Consider the following 19591-nt stretch of genomic DNA (forward strand, 5'->3'; position numbering starts at 1 on the left):
GGATTGAAATCTAATTTAAAACCACCAGATTTGGTTTGATATTATTAAAGGTCACAAAATGTGATCTATAAATATTTCATATGATTCATATCCTTAGGTTAGTGGTAAATTTGTTTATTTTTACTACTTTTTAACAGTATAATGTATTGTGTCTAAAATTGTATTTTTCCTCAAATGCTATAAAATAAATTTGCATAATAGTTTATGAAATCTCATCAGGGGAAAATATATCCTTCCCCAACATACTAAAGATTGCTCCCACAAAGTACAGTATACCAATTAATGCCATAGTAGGTTTTGGTTTTTCATTATTTATCTTTGGACTGGATGTACACCACTGGCTTTCCTGGGCCTCCAGCTTGCAGATGGCAGAAGGTGGACTCTCCCAGATTCCACAATAGCATGAGCCAATTCATCATAATAAATCTCCTTCTATCTATTGACCTATCTGTCTATTGATCGATCCATCTATCTATCCCATTGGTTCTGTTTTTCTGGTGAACCCTGATGAATACAACAATGACACAGACAATAAAGCTGCCAACAAATAAAATGCTGCTACATGTTTGTGGAAGGTGAGGATAAAGACAGGCATTTCATTAAGAAGGCAATTCCAGTAATCTAGACAAAAATTAGAAGGGGTGTTTGTAGTAGAAAAGCAAAGAACATGGATGGTATGGATATTTGGAAGGAAGAAAAGATGAGTTTTGGTAGAAGACTGGAAAAAAGATAACTGAGAGAAAGAAGAATCAAGGATGCATCTTAGCTTTAAAATATGTGTGATTTTCTATGGAGAACAGTATGGAGGTTCCTTAAAAAACTAAAAACAGAACTACCATATGACCCAGCAATCCCACTCCTAGGCATATACCCTGAGAAAACCATAATTCAAAAAGAGTCATGTACCACAATGTTCATTGCAGCTCTATTTACAATAACCAGGACATGGAAGCAACCTAAGTGTCCACTGACAGATGAATGGATAAAGAAGATGTAGTACATATATACAATGGAATACTACTCAGCCATAAGAAGAAACAAAATTGAGTTATTTGAAGTGAGGTGGATGGACCTAGAGTCTGTCATATAGAGTGAAGTAAGTCAGAAAGACAAAAATAAATACCATATGCTAACACATATATATGGAATCTAAAAAAAAAAAAGGTGCTGAAGAACCTAGGGGCAGGACAGGAATAGGGACACAGACATAGAGAATGGACTTGAGGATACGGGGAAGGGTAAGGGTAAGCTGGGACGAAGTGAGAGAGTGGCATGGACATAAATACACTACCAAATATAAAATAGATAGCTAGTGGGAAGCAGCCACATTGCACAGGGAGATCAGCTCCGTGCTTTGTGACCACCTAAAGGGGTGGGATAGGGAAGGTGGGAGGAGACGCAAGAGGGAGGGGACATGGGGATATATGTATACATATAGCTGATTCATTTTGTTATACAGCAGAAACTAATACAACATCGTAAAGCAGTTATACTCCAATAAAGATGTTAAAAAAGAAAAAAAGAAAGAAAGATGGTACTCCATGGAGAAATTAATTAAAGTGCTCACTATGGAAACACTAAAAAAAAAATATATGTGTGCTTTGGAAGCTGGTAGTGGCCTTAATGAAAATAGGAAATCAAGAAGAGGAACTGAAATGGACAAGGCAAAATGTGAAATGTGGTTGTATGCATGATACAAGGAGGTTCTGTTAGGATTTACAGTTAGAAATGTATAGTAGGAAATTAGAAATGAGAGACAAATAGACACGTAAGAAGAACTAGGTCAGAGCTTTGGAATCCACTACATAGAAATGTTGACAGAAGGCATGGCAATAAATGATATTCATAAGGGATAGGATGGCAAGAGAAAATGCTAGGGGCTTGAGGCCATAATTAGGGGGTATGTTTTGAAGTGATGTGATACCTAACACTACTAGGTATGCATATACATTCTCCTTCATGACTGACGGTAGATTAACCACGTTTGTTCTTTTGACAATGTGGTTAAGCCAGTTAGGTAGATAGCAAATTAAATCTAAATACATATGTGATAAAAGGAATTTGATCTTTTCATACCCTTTGCAATGTTCTGCTTTTTTAATTGAGATATAGTTGATGTACAATATGTTACAGGTGTAGAACCTAGGGATTCACAATTTTTAAAGGTTATACTCCATTTACAGTTAGTATAAAATATTGGCTATATTCTCCATGTTGTACAATATATCCTTATAGCTTATTTTATACATAGTAGTTTGTAACTCTTAATCCCCCTCCCCCATCTTTCCCCTCACCCTTTCCTCCTCCCACTGGTAACAACTAGTTTGTTCTCTATATCTGTGAGTCTGTTTCCTTTTTGTTATATTCACTAGTTTGTTATATTTTTTAGATTCCACATATAACTTATATATGAAATACAAAGCCTCAATAATAACAATACAATTAATTAATTTATACCTTTATATTCATTCACTGAAATCCTGTCTGTGCTAGCCAAGCCCTAAGGAAAACCAGATAAGTTCCTTGATGACAGTGACCATGACTTACTTTCTAAGGAAGGGCAGAGGGACCTCTCTGCAGAACTAAAACCAGAATTTTTTCTTCTAACTCCTTTACTAGGTATTTTGCCAGTCATAATTTTAGCATGTTTAAGATGAAGAAAAAGTAAAAACTTGCATGAGGAATCATGTCTTCAGATATTTTGAATGTAACTACACAATACAATAATAGAAATGTTCAGAGTAAAAGGGTCAAGAGGATTGTATCTTCCTCTGTTGACCTCTGGAGTTAAAATTTGGGGAAAAAGTGGAAGAGTGCATATAGATTTATTTGTATCATTGTTTAGATTCTACATATAAATTATATCATATAGTATAAAATAGATAAGCAACAAGGCTTTACTGTATAGCGCAAGGAATCATACCCAATATCTTATAATAACCTATAACGGAATCTGCAAAAGAAAAAAAAACAAACTCAAATCACTATGCTGTACACCTGAAATTAACACAATATTGTAAATCAACTACTTCAGTAAAAAAACAAAACAAGACCACACACCAAATTCTAAAAAAAGAACTGGAAGAGTGCATTTTAGTGGGTCTTACATTATCCAAAGAAACTATATAATTCAAACCACAAACATTAACCAACCCATGATAATTCTCACAATTTCCTAAGGAGTATCTTCATTAATACTATTTTATTGTAGAAAATGTACTCAGAAATTCCATATTGCATTGTTATTAGAAACAAAGCAAAAGTAGCTTAAAAAGTATTATCTTGGTTGAGAAAGCAGAAAATAATTAAACATTAGAGATTTCAGCCAATGAATCAGGTGGGTGCATAAAAATATCCCCAGGAAATTAATGTTGCTTTCAAAGAATATTAAAATATTAAGTCCACTCCAACCTCTGGAAGATAAATTCTCTTTATGCATATTTTTTAAAACAAAGACTTAGACTATATTTTTGTCTGCACAAGAAGAGTTCTCGAGCCCCCAAAGCAAATAAGACAAATCATTTTATGAAATTTCTCTCATTTTGGCAATAAAACAACACAGATACTTTTTCTTTAAAAAATACAGTCTTACTAAATCCCACACTTGGGAAATGAACTATGTGAATACAAAACTGTTACTTTATATTCATATCTAGTCCAATTATAAGGCTGCACAATCTTGCTGTAAATCTTGCTCCCTTGTCTTCAAGATAAATGTTGAATTAAAGATTATAGTAGACAATTAAACAAGAAATGATCCATGCAAGTTGCCCATAACTTTTATGTTTGTCTAAGGACAGCTGTAAAATTAGCCACTTTCAGTTATCCCCAGCTCTCTACGATTGTATAAAATCCCTCCTGTGTTTTGACGACTATGTGTCAAAAAGTTTGTTAAAGGAGAATAAAAGAAAAGGTGGAATTTGACTTCAGTATTTGAAGTTTCCAAATTAATTGTGTTGATTTTATTGTTTATTCCTTTTTATAAATTAATAATTAAAATGTGCTATAGACTGAATATTTGTGTCCCCCTTGTGTTGCTAGTATCAGCATCTTTCCTCAAGACAGCCTTTCTTTTTTATTTACTTGCTGTTCAGCACTTTGTATACTGAGCTCAGCTTATATTATTTGGTGGGAAGAGACCTAGGAGAACTCCCTCACCTAAGAACTGCAATGTATCCTGAAGACAATTTCACATAGAATTAGTTGTTTTGTAGTGGCAGGGACCTTCATAAAACCTTTACTCCCATGCTTGAATTGAAAGACTACTCATTATATATAATTTCCATTGATGTATATATAACTGATTTTCATTGATGTATATATAGTTGGCCTTGTATGTTTTTATTTTTTGTCTTTTTATGTGTATATTTTCCTCCCTCCCTATTTTTGAACATGTTTTGAACAGAAAAGTTGTAGTCTACTTCAACTGTATTCTCATAGCACCTGTAATACACTAGGTTTTTAGTAAATATCTGCTTAATATATATCAAAAATCCATGTTCTTTAATTCTTATGAACAGAATATATGACGAAAACTAAGAATGAACTATCTGTTAGATGGTCTGAAAAGTAAAAGGTAAGAATCCCCAGATGTGAACTTCTATGTCTATTTATATAGATAGAAAGTTAATCTTCCCCTGTTTTGAACTTCTGAGTCTCTAGCGTTTTATGCTTTCTTCCACCCACACTTTTATTTATTTGCCTTTGTACCAGATCCCTAGACAGCAAGAAGATCAAAAGCATCAATACTATTTTATGATATACCCTGCAAAATAAAACAGGTAAAAAAAGACACATGAAATACTAACTTATTTTAAATATGGGATTTAAAAAATCTATGTTTAGTGGAACAGTATCATATTTACGAATAACACCATCATATACAATAGGAACTTAAATGAGGATAAAGAACAATTCTACCATGATGATTATTTGGTTATACAACAAAAATTATAGGAAAGTAAGTTCTGAAATAAAAGTGGTAATTAAAATATCAGATAAAAAATGAATAGTCAATGCTTAATTATCTGAAGACCAGTAATTCAGATTGTGTGCTCCCTTATTCTCCATGGCTGCATTTTGGCCACATAGAGGACTCATTGTGGTCTTCACTAGGGAGTGGGAAGAGAAAATTAAAGAGCAGAAAGTCTACTCTAACCATTCAGAGAAATTATAACCATCCTGATAAAGAATAGAGGAAGAGGAAATTGAACCTTTTGTTTCAAATGAAGTTTGTACATCATGTATATTTGTTTTCTTTGTTCATTTACCTAATTCCCATTAATAATCAAAAATCCATATATATTATGTCCAAGAGTCAAAACTGGAGGAGTAAAGGACTACTGGCCAGGTGGTTCACATTATCCAACTATCCTGGCCAATGCCTTGAAATGAATCTTCATTTTCAAACTATAAATTCAAATATTGCCTAAATGGTTCTGAACTGTCAACAGGCCCTGTGCAAAGAATAAAAAAGATTGGCAGTAACATAAAGGATAAAATTTTAGGGTTCTTCCCCAAATATTCCTCACATCAGCCTTCCATAGAAACTGAAATTGGTAAAATGATGCTTGAATGAGGATGGCCTTTATCCATTAGGATATGAGTAACACTGACCCCGACAAAGCAAGTAGTCTGTTAATTAACTTAGCTGTCATGTTAGAAAGGAGAAAGCGAGAAGCAAGAAGAACTACAATCCTGCAGCCTGTGGAACACAAACCACATTCAGAGAAAGACAAGATAAAAAGGCAGAGGGCTATGTACCACATGAAGGAACAAGATAAAACCTCAGAAAAACAACTAAATGAAGTGGAGATAGGCAACATTTCAGAAAAAGAATTCAGAATAATGATAGTGAAGATATTCCAGGACCTTGGAAAAAGAATGGAGGCAAAGATCGAGAGGATGCAAGAAATGTTTAACAAAGACCTAGAAGAATTAAAGAACAAACAAACAGATGAACAATACAATAACTGAAATGAAAACTACACTAGAAGGAATCAATAGCAGAATAACTGAGGCAGAAGAACGGATAAATGACTTGAAAGACAGAATGATGGAATTCACTGCTGTGGAACAGAATAAAGAAAAAAGAATGAAAAGAAATGAAGACAGCCTAAGAGACCTCTGGGACAACATTAAATGGAACAACATTCGCATTATAGGGGTCCCAGAAAGAGAAGAGAGAGAGAAAGGACCAGAGAAAATATTTGAAGAGATTATAGTCGAAAACTTCCCTAACATGGGAAAGGAAACAGCCACCCAAGTCCAGGAAGCGCAGCGAGTCCCATACAGGATAAACCCAAGGAAAAAGACACTTAGACACATAGTAATCAAACTGGCAAAAATTAAAGACAAAGAAAAATTACTGAAAATAGAAAGATGACAAATAATATAGAAGGGAACTCCCATAAGATTAACAGCTGATTTCTCAGCAGAGACTCAACAAGCCAGAAGGGAGTGGCATGATATACTTAAAGTGATGAAAGGGAAGAAACTACAACCAAGATTACTCTACCCAGCAAGGATCTCATTCAGATTGAATGGAGAAATCAGAGCTTTACAGACAAGTAAAAGCTAAGAGAATTCAGCATCACCAGACCAGCTCTACAACAAATGCTAAAGGAACTTTTCTAAGTGGGAAACATAAGAGAAGAAAAGGACCTACACAAATAAACCCAAAACAATTAAGAAAATGGTCATAGGAGCTGAATGGATACAAAAACAAGACCTATATATATGCTGTCTACAAGAGACCCATGTCAGACATAGGATCACATACAGGAGGAAAGTGAGGGGATGGAAAAAGATATTCCATGCAAATGGAAATCAAAAGAAAGCTGGAGTAGCTATACTCATATCAGATAAAATAGAATTTAAAATAAAGAATGTTACAAGAGACAAGGAAGGACACTACATAATGATCAAGGGATCAACCCAAAAAGAAGATATAACAATTATAAATATATATGCACCCAACATAGGAGTACCTCAATACATAAGGCAACTGCTAACAGCTCTAAAAGAGTAAATTGACAGTAACAGAATAATAGTGGGGGACTTTAACACCTCACTTACACCAATGGACAGATCATCCAAAATGAAAGTAAATAAGGGAACAGAATTTTAAATGACACAATAGACCAGATAGATTTAATTGGTATTTATTGGACATTCCATCCAAAACCAGCAGATTACACTTTCTTCTCAAGTGTGCACAGAACATTCTCGAGGATAGATCACATCTTGGGTCACAAAACAAGCCTCAGCAAATTTAAGAAAGTTGAAATCATATCAAGCATCTTTTCTGACCACAACGCTATGAGATTAGAAATGAATTACAGGGAAAATAATGTAAAAAACACAAACACATGGAGGCTAAACAATACGTTACTAAATAACCAAGATATCACTGAAGAAATCAAAGAGGAAATAAAAAATACCTAGAGACCAATGACAATGAAAACATGATGATCCAAAACCTATAGGATGCAGCAAAAGCAGTTCTAAGAGGGAAGTTTATAGCTATACAAGCCTACCTCAAGAAACAAGAAAAATCTCAAATAAACAATCTAAACTTACACCTAAAGGAACTAGAGAAAGAAGAACAAACAAAACCCAAAGGTAGCAGAAGGAAGGAAATCATAAACATCAGAGCAGAAATAAATGAAATAGAAACAAAGAAAACAATAGCAAAGATCAATAAAACTAAAAGCTGGTATTTGAGAAGATAAACAAAATTGATAAAGCATTAGCCAGACTCATCAAGAAAAAGAGGGAGAGGACTCAAATCAATAAAATTAGAAGTGAAAAAGGAGAAGTTACACCAGGCACCACAGAAATACAAAGCATCCTAAGAGACTACTACAAGCAACTCTATGCCAATAAAATGGACAACCTGGAAGAAATGGACAAATTCTTAGAAAGGTATAACCTTCCAAGGCTGAACCAGGAAGAAATAGAAAATATGAACAGACCAATCACAAGCACTGAAATTGAAACTGTGATTAAAAATCTTCCAACAAACAAAAGTCCAGCATCAGATGGCTACACAGGAGAATTCTATCAAACATTTAGAGAAGAGCTAACAACCATCCTTCTCAAATTCTTCCAAAAAATTGCAGAGGAAGGAACACTCCCAAACTAATTCTATGAGGCCACCATCACCCTGATACCAAAACCAGACAAAGATACTACACAAAAAAAATTACAGACCAATATCATTGATGAATATAGATGCAAAAATCCTCAATAAAATACAAGCAAACAGAATCCAACAACACATTAAAAGGATCATACAGCATGATCAAGTGGGATTTATCCCAGGGATGCAAGGATTCTTCAATATATGCAAATCAATCCATGCGATACACCATATTAACAAATTGAAGAATAAAAACCGTATGATCATCTCAATAGATGCAGAAAAAGCTTTTGACAAAATTCAACACCCAGGCTTCCCTGGTGGCGCAGTGGTTGAGAGTCCGCTTGCTGATGCAGGGGACATGGGTTCATGCCCCGGTCCGGGAAGATCCCACATGCCGTGGAGTGGCTAGGCTTGTGAGCCATGGCCACTGAGCCTGCGCATACGGAGCCTGTGCTCCGCAATGGGAGAGGCCACAGCAGTGAGAGGCCCGCGTACAGAAAAAGAAAAAAATTCAACACCCACTTATGATAAAAACTCTCCAGAAAGTGTGCATAGAGGGAACCTACCTCAGCATAATAAAGGCCATATATGACAAACCCAGAGCAAACATCATTCTCAATGGTGAAAAACTGAAAGCATTTCCTTTAAGATCAGCAACAAGACAAGGATGTCCACTCTCACCACTATTATTCAACATAGTTTTGGAAGTCCTAGCAACTGCAATCAGAGAAGAAAAAGGAATACAAATTGGAAAAGAAGAAGTAAAACTGTCACTGTTTGCAGATGACATGATACTATACATAGAGAATCCTAAAGATGCCACCAGAAAACTACTAGAGCTAATCAGTGAATTTGGTAAAGTTTCAGGATACAAAATTAATGCACACAAATCTCTTGCATTCCTATAAACTAAGGATGAAAATTCTGAAGGAGAAATTGAGGAAACACTCCCATTTACCATTGCAACAAAAAGAATAAAATATCTAGGAATAAACCTACCTAGGGAGACAAAAGACCTGTATTCAGAGAATTATAAGACACTGATGAAAGAAATTAAAGATGATACCAACAGATGGAGAGATATACCATGTTCTTGGATTGGAAGAATCAATACTGTGAAAATGGCTATACTACCCAAAGCAATCTACAGATTCAATGCAATCCCTATCAAATTACCAGTGGCATTTTTTATGGAACTAGAACAAAAAATCTTAAAATTTGTAGGAGACACAAAAGCCCCGAATAGCCCAAACAATCTTGAGGGAAAAAAAACAGAGCTGGAGGAATCAGGATCCCTGACTTCAGACTATACTACAAAGCTACAAAATCAAGACAATATGGTACTGGCACAAAAACAGAAACATAGATCAATGGAACAAGATAGAAAGCCCAGAGATAAACCCATGCACCTATGGTCAACTAATCTATGACAAAGGAGGCAAGGATATAAAATGGGGAAAAGACAGTCTCTTCATTAAGTGATGCTGGGAAAACTGGACAGCTACATGTAAAAGAATGAAATTAGAACATTTCTAATGAAATTAGAAATTAGAACACACCATACCCAAAAATAAACTCAAAATGGATTAGAGACCTAAGTGTAAGACCAGACACTATAAAACTCTTAGAGGAAAACATAGGAAGAACACTCTTTAACATAAATCACAGCAAGATCTTTTTTGATCCATATCCTAGAGTAATGGAAATAAAAACAAAAATAAACAAATGGGACCTAATGAAACTTAAAAACTTTTGTACAGCAAAGGAAACCATAAACAAGACCAAAAGACAACCCTGAGAATGGAAAAAAATATTTGCAAACGAATCAACGGATAAAGGATTAATCTCCAAAATATATAAATAGCTCATGCAGCTCAATATTAAAGAAACAAACAACCCAATCCAAAAATGGGCAGAAGACCTAAATAGACACTTCTGCAAAGACATACAGATAGCCAAGAAGCACATGAAAAGCTGCTCAGCATCACTAATTATTAGAGAAATGCAAATCAAAACTACAATGAGGTATCACCTCACACCAGTTAGAATGGGCATCATCAGAAAATCTACAAACAACAAATGCTGGAGAGGGTGTAGAGAAAAGGCAACCTCTTGCACTGTTGGTGGGAATGTAAATTGATACAGCCACTATGGAGAACAGTATGGAGGTTCCTTAAAAAACTAAAAATAGAATTACTATATGATCCAGCAATCCCACTACTGGGCATATGCCCAGAGAAAACCATAATTCAAAAAGACGAATGCACCCCAATGTACACTGCAGCACTATTTACAATAGCCAGGTCATGGAAGCAACCTAAATGCCCATCGACAGATGAATGAATAAAGAAGATGTGGTACATATATATAATGGAATTTTACTAAGCCATAAAAAGCAACGAAGTTGGGTCATTTGTTAAGACGTGGATGGATCTAGAGACTGTCATACAGAGTGAAGTAAGCCAGAAAGAGAAAAACAAATATTGTATATTAATGCATGGATGTGGAACCTAGAAAAATGGTACAGATGAACCGGTTTGCAGGGCAGAAGTTGAAACACAGATGTAGAGAACAAATATATGGACACCAAGGGGGAAATGCCGCGGGGGGTGGGGGGGGATGGTGGTGTGATGAATTGGGCGATTGGGATTGACATGTATAGAATTGATGACTAATGAGAACCTGCTGTATAAAGAAATAAAATTAAATTTAAAAATTTTTAAGAAAAAAAAGGAGAAAGCAAATGATAACTAGGGCTTTTATGGAAGCAGATAAAAGGAATATGAAGAGTCTCAAAACTACAAGAATCTAGATGTACTTAGTTCAGTAGGGCATATTTTCAAAGATTTACTTCCCCTATTTCAGTTTCTCATAGTCAGTCTATCAGTGTGCTGTAAAGAATGACTTCCTAATATTACAGCACCAGGTACCAGTCCAATGAGTAGCACAGTGATTAAATTCCTGGACACTAAATTATTAATAGTTAGAATACCTACAAAATTAATTTATATACCCATTTTTTAAAAAATAATTATTACTATATTTACCTTTATATCTTGTAACTGGTGAGGAAAGCTGCTGCTATGCTCTTCCTACCACCACTTAAATTCTGCTGATGCTTTGATTTCAGCACAGTCCTGAACATGTGACTGAGGCAAAACAAATAACAATGTACTCAGGATGATGAGAGGTGGTACAATATATACTTAAGAGCATGGGCTTAGAATATAAGTTAGATGGACTTGGTGTTGAACCCTGGGTATGTCCTTTACTATCTATATAAATTCTTACTCTATGAGTTTCTTTAATTTGGGATGGGGTAATTATAGTATTTACAACATAGTGTTCATATGAGGATTAAATAAAATAATGCTTGTAAAGCATTTTTCATAATACCTTAACATTTACTGTAAGTATGGTTAAGATCCCAGTGGGGCAGAAGACAGTGCACCTGGGAATTTGTTAACTGGTTCACCAACATAAGATAGCACTATATTCAAGATGTCAAGATTAGGCCACCTCCAGGACCACCTGTCATTGATAGGTCAAAGCCACATATTATCTTGCTCCATCATTGTCAACATAATTACATATTTCTGTAGAGTTTGTTCCCTGTGACTCACAAAAATCAACAGGGCTGTTTTCTATAGCTTTACAAAATAAACCATACTTATCCAGTCTGAATTGAGGTGCACTTTTAAGTATATGATCAAAATGTTTTCAAGCTTAAGGCATGTTAATGTGTCACTTTGATTGAATTCTCATTCTGAAATAAGTTCAGGTAAAAAATTGTAAAGCATAATAGAGAAAAATGAAAGATACTTGTAGTAGAAACAACAGGTGTAACAGTGAACATATGTTGAAACTGACATAGCAACAGTGGAAGAATATGTAGCTGCTGAAGAATCATGGCAATCTGAGCCTGCAAAATCCTTTTATTAGCTGCCACAGCAGTATCCAGAAGGGTAATTAGGAACTTAAGCAGCATTACACAGGGTAATAGAGTGGGCTAGGAAGAACTGCAGCATGTCACTATAGCATGTGCCAGTCAGAGGAAGGCTGTGCATTCAGTTTGAAAAAATCAATGAAAGGAAGAAAATGCTATTAGTGCCTGTGATTGTTGAAGGGCTGACTTCAAGGTGATGGGTGAAGCTGAATCGAGTTGCTGTGAACCAAGAGGCTCACAAATCTTTACTTCCAAAAATACCATTTCAGGTCTGCCCTGATTTGAAGATCTACAAAATTTCAAACGGAGTTTGAATTGCATAGACATCTAGTTTTAAAATAGGCACTACTCCCCAATAAAGATGTTAAAAAAAAAATAGGCACTACTTTCCTTTGTGGGGCCTCATGGGTGCCCTGGTAATAGCCTCCTAAACCACATATTAGTCTCAGGCTATGGGTAAGCTATAAAAGTAAAGGAAAGGTTTACCAATAATCCAGAATAAAATGATTAATAAAATTAATCAGAAATAATAACAAAGGTATAAGAATGCATTCTCATTGTGTTTTTCCAGCAAGTATTTATTAAATACTTAATATATGCATAGGCCCACTAAGCAATGTATGAGATACCAAGAAATCTGATACACAGTCTTAATATAAAGACACTGAGGAAAAATAAATTACATTGTAGAAGTTAAGATCATAAAATGAGAATGATAGGTGTCTTGGCAAAGGGTGTATGTAAATGTCAGTGATTCAACAACTGAAATGAACTTATTTAAATGCTCTGAGGTTCCTTGAAAAACTAAAAATAGAACTACCATACAACCCAGCAATCCCACTGCTGGGCATATACCCTGAGAAAACCATAATTCAAAAAGACTCATGTACCACGATGCTCATTACAGCTCTATTTACAATAGCCAGGACATGGAACCAACCTAAGTGTCTATCGACAGATGAATGGATAAAGAAAATGTGGCACATATATACAATGGCATATTACTCAGCCATAAAAAGAAACGAAACTGAGTTATTTGTAGTGAGGTGGATGGACCTAGAGTCTGTCATACAGAGTGAAGTAAGTCAGAAAGAGAAAAGCAAATACCGTATGCTAACACATATATATGGAATTTAAGAAAAAAATGTCATGAAGAACCTAGGGGTAAGACAGGAATAAAGACACAGACCTACTAGAAAATGGACTTGAGGACACGGGGAGGGGGAAGGGTAAGCTGTGACAAAGTGAGAGAGTGGCATGGACATATATACACTACCAAATGTAAAACAGATAGCTAGTGGGAAGCAGCCACATAGCACAGGGAGATCAGCTTGGTGCTTTGTGACCACCTAGAGGGGTGGGATAGGGAGGATGGGAGGGAAGGGGATGCAAGAGGGAAGAGATATGGGGATATATGTATATGTATAGCTGATTCACTTTATTATACAGTAGAAACTAACACACCATTGTAAGGCAATTATACTCCAAAAAAGATGTTAAAAAAATTAAAAATAAATGCTCTGAGTCTCAGTTTTCTCACCTAAATAATTGTCATATGAACTGTTAACTTGAAGTAGTTGTCAAAATTAAATTTTAAAATGTATATGAAAGTCACTCCCTTCTCTGGAAGATGAAATAGATATAATTTTGCCTCTTTCTTCTGCTAAACACAACTAAAAGTGTTGGGTATTATATAAAACAAACATAAGAACATTTGAAAGATAGGAAAAAATCAGACTAGCTAGGGAGCTCAGGACCCAAGGAACAATATGGCAAGGAGTTCCCTAGGTTTCATTGTTTCTATTCCTCATACATCCTAGACTTGCAGCTGAAGAATCCAGGAACTTGGAAATGACAATAGGCACAGACAATAAGAGCTCAAGCAAATTCTGCTCTTTGTAATACAGGGACCAGGAAAGAGGTAGCCTAGGAAGATAACTTTTATAAAATAACCACTCTATAGCAGCAAGCCATCACTGCCCTCAAAAACAAACAAAAAACCACCTGTCCCTACCCCTACCCATGTCACCAGAGGCTGAGTAGGAATCCGAGGCTTCTACCCTGACCAGGCTGTAACAGGGTGCCCCAACATGTGGGTAGGTGTGGTGTCAGAAAAGACTAAGGAGCCAACTAGGATTTCTATCCTTACCAGGTGGTAGATAGATACCAGGTGGTATCCTTACTTCATTGTCAGTGGAGAATACATTGAAAGTATGGTCTTATATTCGCAATTGGTAGTAACAAGGCTCCGCAACTCCTTTCAGGGGTGTTTTCAACACTGGAGTGTTGGGACTTTTACCATTACCCAGAGGCAATGAACCACATCCCTTCAGTATTGTTAGTGGAGGTCACATGGGGAGCAGTAATAAGGCACTCTAATTCCCAAGCCAGGGAAGTATCAGTAGAGACCTAGTGACAAATTTAAACTCCCACTCTTACCCCAAAATACCTTCCCTCCTCAGCTGGCAATGGAGGTTGAATAAGCAACCTGTATGTCTATGCACACCTGGCAATAAGGAGACAGTGCTCCCACCTTTTCTTGCCAGAGCAGTGTCAAAGAAAGCGAATTAAAAAAGGTTTAAATAAGATCCAGAGTCTCACAACATAATATGAAAGATACCAATATTTCAATCAAAACTCATGCATCATATGAAGAACTAAGAGAATTTCAACTTAAATGAAAAGAAATACAATCAATGGATATCGTCATTACACGGACAGAAATGCTAGAATTATCTGACAAATATTTTAAAGCAACTGTTATAAAAATGCTTCAACAAAAATTTATAAACGCACTGAAACAAATGAAAAAATTAAAAGTCTCATTAAATAAATAGAGGATATAAAGGTCCAAACAGAAATTTTACAACTAAAAAAATAACTAAATAAAAAAGCAATATAAGTGTCCATCAGCAGATGAATGGATAAAGAAAATGTAGTGTATGTATGTATGTGTATATATATATATATATATATATACACACACAGACACACACACACAATGGAATACTACTCATCCATAAAAAAGAATAAAATTTTGCCATTTGCAGCAACGTGGATGGACTTGGAAGGCATTATGCTAAGTGAAATAAGTCAGAGAAAAACAAATGTTGTATGATATTATTTATATGTAGAATCTAAAATTATAACAAACTAGTGAATAGAACAAAAAAGAAGCAGACTCACAGATATAGAGAATAAACTAGTGGTTACCAGTGGGGGCAGGGGCAATAAATGGGTGGGGGAGTGGGAGGTACAAACTTTTGGGTGTAAGACAGGTTACAAGGATATGTTGTACAACACGGGGAGATATAGGCAATATTTTGAATAACTGTAAATGGACTGTAACCTTTAAAATTGTATTTAAAAAAGAATTAATTTTAAAAAATCAACAAATGGGCTCAACAGCAGAATGGAGGGAACAGATAAAAGATTCAGTGAACATGAATACAGAACAATACAAATTAATCAATATGAACAACAGAGAAAATAGACTAAAAAATGAAATAAACAGAGCCTCAAAAACCACAACAAAAGATAGAATATTCATGTCATCAGAGACTTGGAGCAGAGAAGAAAAGGGCAGTCTAAGTTCCCAAATTTGGCAAAAAACATAAATAAGCCTACAGAATCAAAAAGGTGAGCAAATCTCAAGTAAGATTAAGCCAAATAAATTTACATTATAGTCAAACTTCTAAAAATGTAAGACAAAGAATAAAATTTCAAAGCAGCCAGACAAAAATGACACCATAAGTATAGAGGAAAAAAACTACTTGAATGACAGTGGATTTCTCAGCAGAAACAAAGTAGGCTGGAAAGATGTGGCATAAAATTTTTCAAGTGCTGAGAAAAAAGAACTGTCAACCCAGAATCCTATGCCCAGTGAAAATACTCATCAGACACTAATTATAAACATAAGTAATAAAATTTTGCCATTTTATTTTGCCAAGTGATATCACTACAGAATGAAAAACATCACTACAGAATGGAAAATATCAAAGATATAGTAAAAGAATATGAAAATATAAATTTGACAACTTATATGAAATGGATTAATTCTGCAAAAAAGTAAAAACTACCACAACTCATGAAAATGAAATAATTTGAATAGCTCTCTAAACATTAAGGATATTGAATTCATAATTTAAAACTACTCAAAAAAGTGACTTTCAGGCTCAGATGGTTACACTGGAGAACTCTACCAAATATTTAAAGGAGACTTAACAAAACAAAAAGAAAACAAAAAGTGGAAACTAACCAAATGTGCATCACATCATAAATAGAAAACAAAATGGTATATCCATACATTGGAATACTATTCAACCATAAAAAGCAATAAAATACGAATACATGCTACAACATAGGTGAACCTTGAAAACATTATGCCAAGTAAATGAAATTAGGCACAAAATTCCAAATATTATATAATTACACTTATATGAAATTTTTAGAATATGCAAATGCATAGAGACAAAAAGTAGCTTACTGGTTTCCAGGGTTTTTAGGGAAGGCAGAATGGAGAGTAACTACTAATAGGCACCAAGTTTCCTTTTAAAGTAATGAAATACTCTGGAATTATATAGTAGTTATGATTACACAACCCTGTGGTTAAATTACAATGTACACATTAGATGAGTGAATTTTATGGAATATGAATTATATATCATTTTTTAAAATTTTAAGCTAACATTAAGATTAATGTTGAAAAACTGAATTTTTTACCCCTACAACTGGGAAAAAGGCAAGGATATTCCCTCTCCCCAGTGTTACTCAAAATAGTATCAGGTATTCTAGACAATGCAACATGAAAAAGTAATGAATGACATATAGATTGGACAGGAAGATATAAAATTGCCCCTATGTGCAGAGAAAAACAAACATACATCAAAATAAAACAAAACAAAAAAAAATAGAACGGTAAGTATGGTCAGCAAGGTTACAGGATATAAAATAAGCATTAAAAATACAAACATAGAAAACATACAAAAATATTTCTCTATTCTACAGAAAAAAACCCATGGGTGCTGAAATTAAAAATGCAATGTCATTTACAATTACTCAAAAATGAAACACTTAAGTAATACTTGTAAGTCTAAAAAAACTCTTGAAAATTTGTGATGATTAAATTTATGTCAACTTGGTAAGGCTCCAAGATGTCTGACCAACTAGAAACAATAGCCTAGATATTACTGTGAAGCTACATTTTAGATGTGTTAACATTTGTCAGTACACTTTGTGTAAAGCAGATTGCCCTCCATAATGTGGGTGAGCCTCATCTACTCAGCTGAAGGCCTTAAGGGAAAAGACTGAAGTCCCGTGAAGAAGTAATTCTGCCTCCGTAGTGTCTTTAGACTCAAAACTGCAACATCCACTCCTTCCCGAATTTCCAAACTGCCAGTCTCTGCTTTCTTCTTCCTGCCATCTCTTTAGTCCCACATCTACCCTATCACCAAATCCTGTCATTTATCCTTCTTAAATGCCTTTGAATACTGTCATTTGCCTTGATTCACCACCCCTGCCCCCTACCACCAAGATGCCAAAGTAAGTATTGAATAGTAAGTAATTTGCAAGAGACATAACTCTCTGAGGCATAATGCAAAGAAAAGACTTTAAATTGAGTTTGAAATAAATATTGAAAAATAAGTTTTCTGGCAAACCAACCCCCACCCAAAACATGGGTTTTGTGAAGGTATTTGAAGCCTGTGGTGAAATGAATATAGGTATAGCAACAGTATATCCCAAACTCGTATCTATGTTAACTCAAATTCCCATAATTAAGACCTAGTAGAAGAAAATGCATCCCTCTTTTCAGGCATAAAATGACGTTACCTCAGTCTTTACTGTGTTACCCAAGTTAGCTGGCTGGAAAACAAACAAACAAACAAAACCAAAACCAAAAAAACCCAAAAACAAAAACAAAGAAACAAAAACAAAGAAACAAACCAAAAAAATATTCCCAAGATATAAAGAAATCATCAGAAACAGAAACAAATATCACACAGATTTTGTACGCATCTGAAAGAGAATTTAAAATAACTATTACGATATGCTAAAATTTGTAAAGAAAAAGTTGGACAACATGTAGATCAGATGGGTTTTTTCATGAGAGAAAGTGGAAATGATAAGAAAGAATGAACTGTCAAAGCTAGAAATTAAAAACACACTAACATCACTAGATACAACACAATCAAGGTAAGAATCAGTGAACTTGAAGATAGATTTATAGAAATTATACAAACTGAAACATGAACAGACTATGGAACAAAGAAAACAGAACAGATCATCCAAGAGCTGTGGGACATATGCATATTTGGAATCGTGAAAAGAGAAAAGAGAGAAAAAATGGGGAATAAAAAGTATTTGAAAAATATAGTCTAAGAATTTTATAAAGTTAATGACATGAACAAAAGCCCATATCTAAGAAGCTTAGAAAAAAACAAATAGAATACACACACACACACACACACACACACACACACACTCATAACCTAATCATTTTAAAATTGCTAAAAAGAAAGACAAAAGGAAAATATTAAAGGCAGTCAGATTAAAAAAATATTACATATAGAAGAACAGGAATTAAAACAGTACTCTTTAGAAACTAAGCAAGCTAGAAAAAATAATGAAAGTAAAATAAGATTATATTTTTCCTATTTTAGTTACTCTAAAAGATAGTTGGCTATTTAAAGCCAAAGTAGCAGCAAAATATAGTATGTTTATAGCATATGTAAAAGTGACATGTTTGAAAACATAAACGTAGAGGATGAAAAATAGGAGTTGGGAATATAGTGTAATAAGTTCCTTTCATTACATGTGAAGTAGTATAATATCATATGAAAGTTAACCCTAATTTATAAATGTTGTATATTGCAAATTCTGGGTGAACTGCTAAATTTTTTTAAGAGATATGAATAATAAGTCAATAGGGATTAAAAATTAAATAATAAACATGTCTTTTTTAGTACAAATTTTTTAAAAAGATAGTACAAATCAAAACAGCTAGCAAGATGATAAATTCCAATCCAAACACATCAATAATCAAATTAAATGTAAATGGCTTAAACTTGCCAATTATAAAACAAGTATAAGGTTAGATGAAAAAGCAAGGTCCAAATTAAGCTGCCCACAAGCAACTCACTTGAAACATAAAGATATAGATAGGTTAAAAAATAAAAGGATGGAAAAAGATATGCCACACAATACTAACCAAAAGAAAGCTAGAATAGCTATATTGATATCAGTTATATTAGGCCTTAATTTAAAGGATATTTATTAGAGAAAAATAGAGATATTACATAATGATACAGAGGTCAATTTTCCAAGAATTCCCCAATAATTCTGAATGTGTATTCACCTAATAGAGCTTCAATTTACATAAAGCAACCTGATAAAAAAGAAGAACATAACAGACGTATCCAAAATTATAGTTGGAAACTTCCACGGTCCACACACATTAATTGATAGAGTAAGTAGGAAGAAATCAGTAAGGATATACACGA

This window comes from Grampus griseus, assembly GCF_964374135.1.
Source record: "Grampus griseus genome assembly, chromosome: X".
NCBI classification, from domain to species: domain Eukaryota; kingdom Metazoa; phylum Chordata; class Mammalia; order Artiodactyla; family Delphinidae; genus Grampus; species Grampus griseus.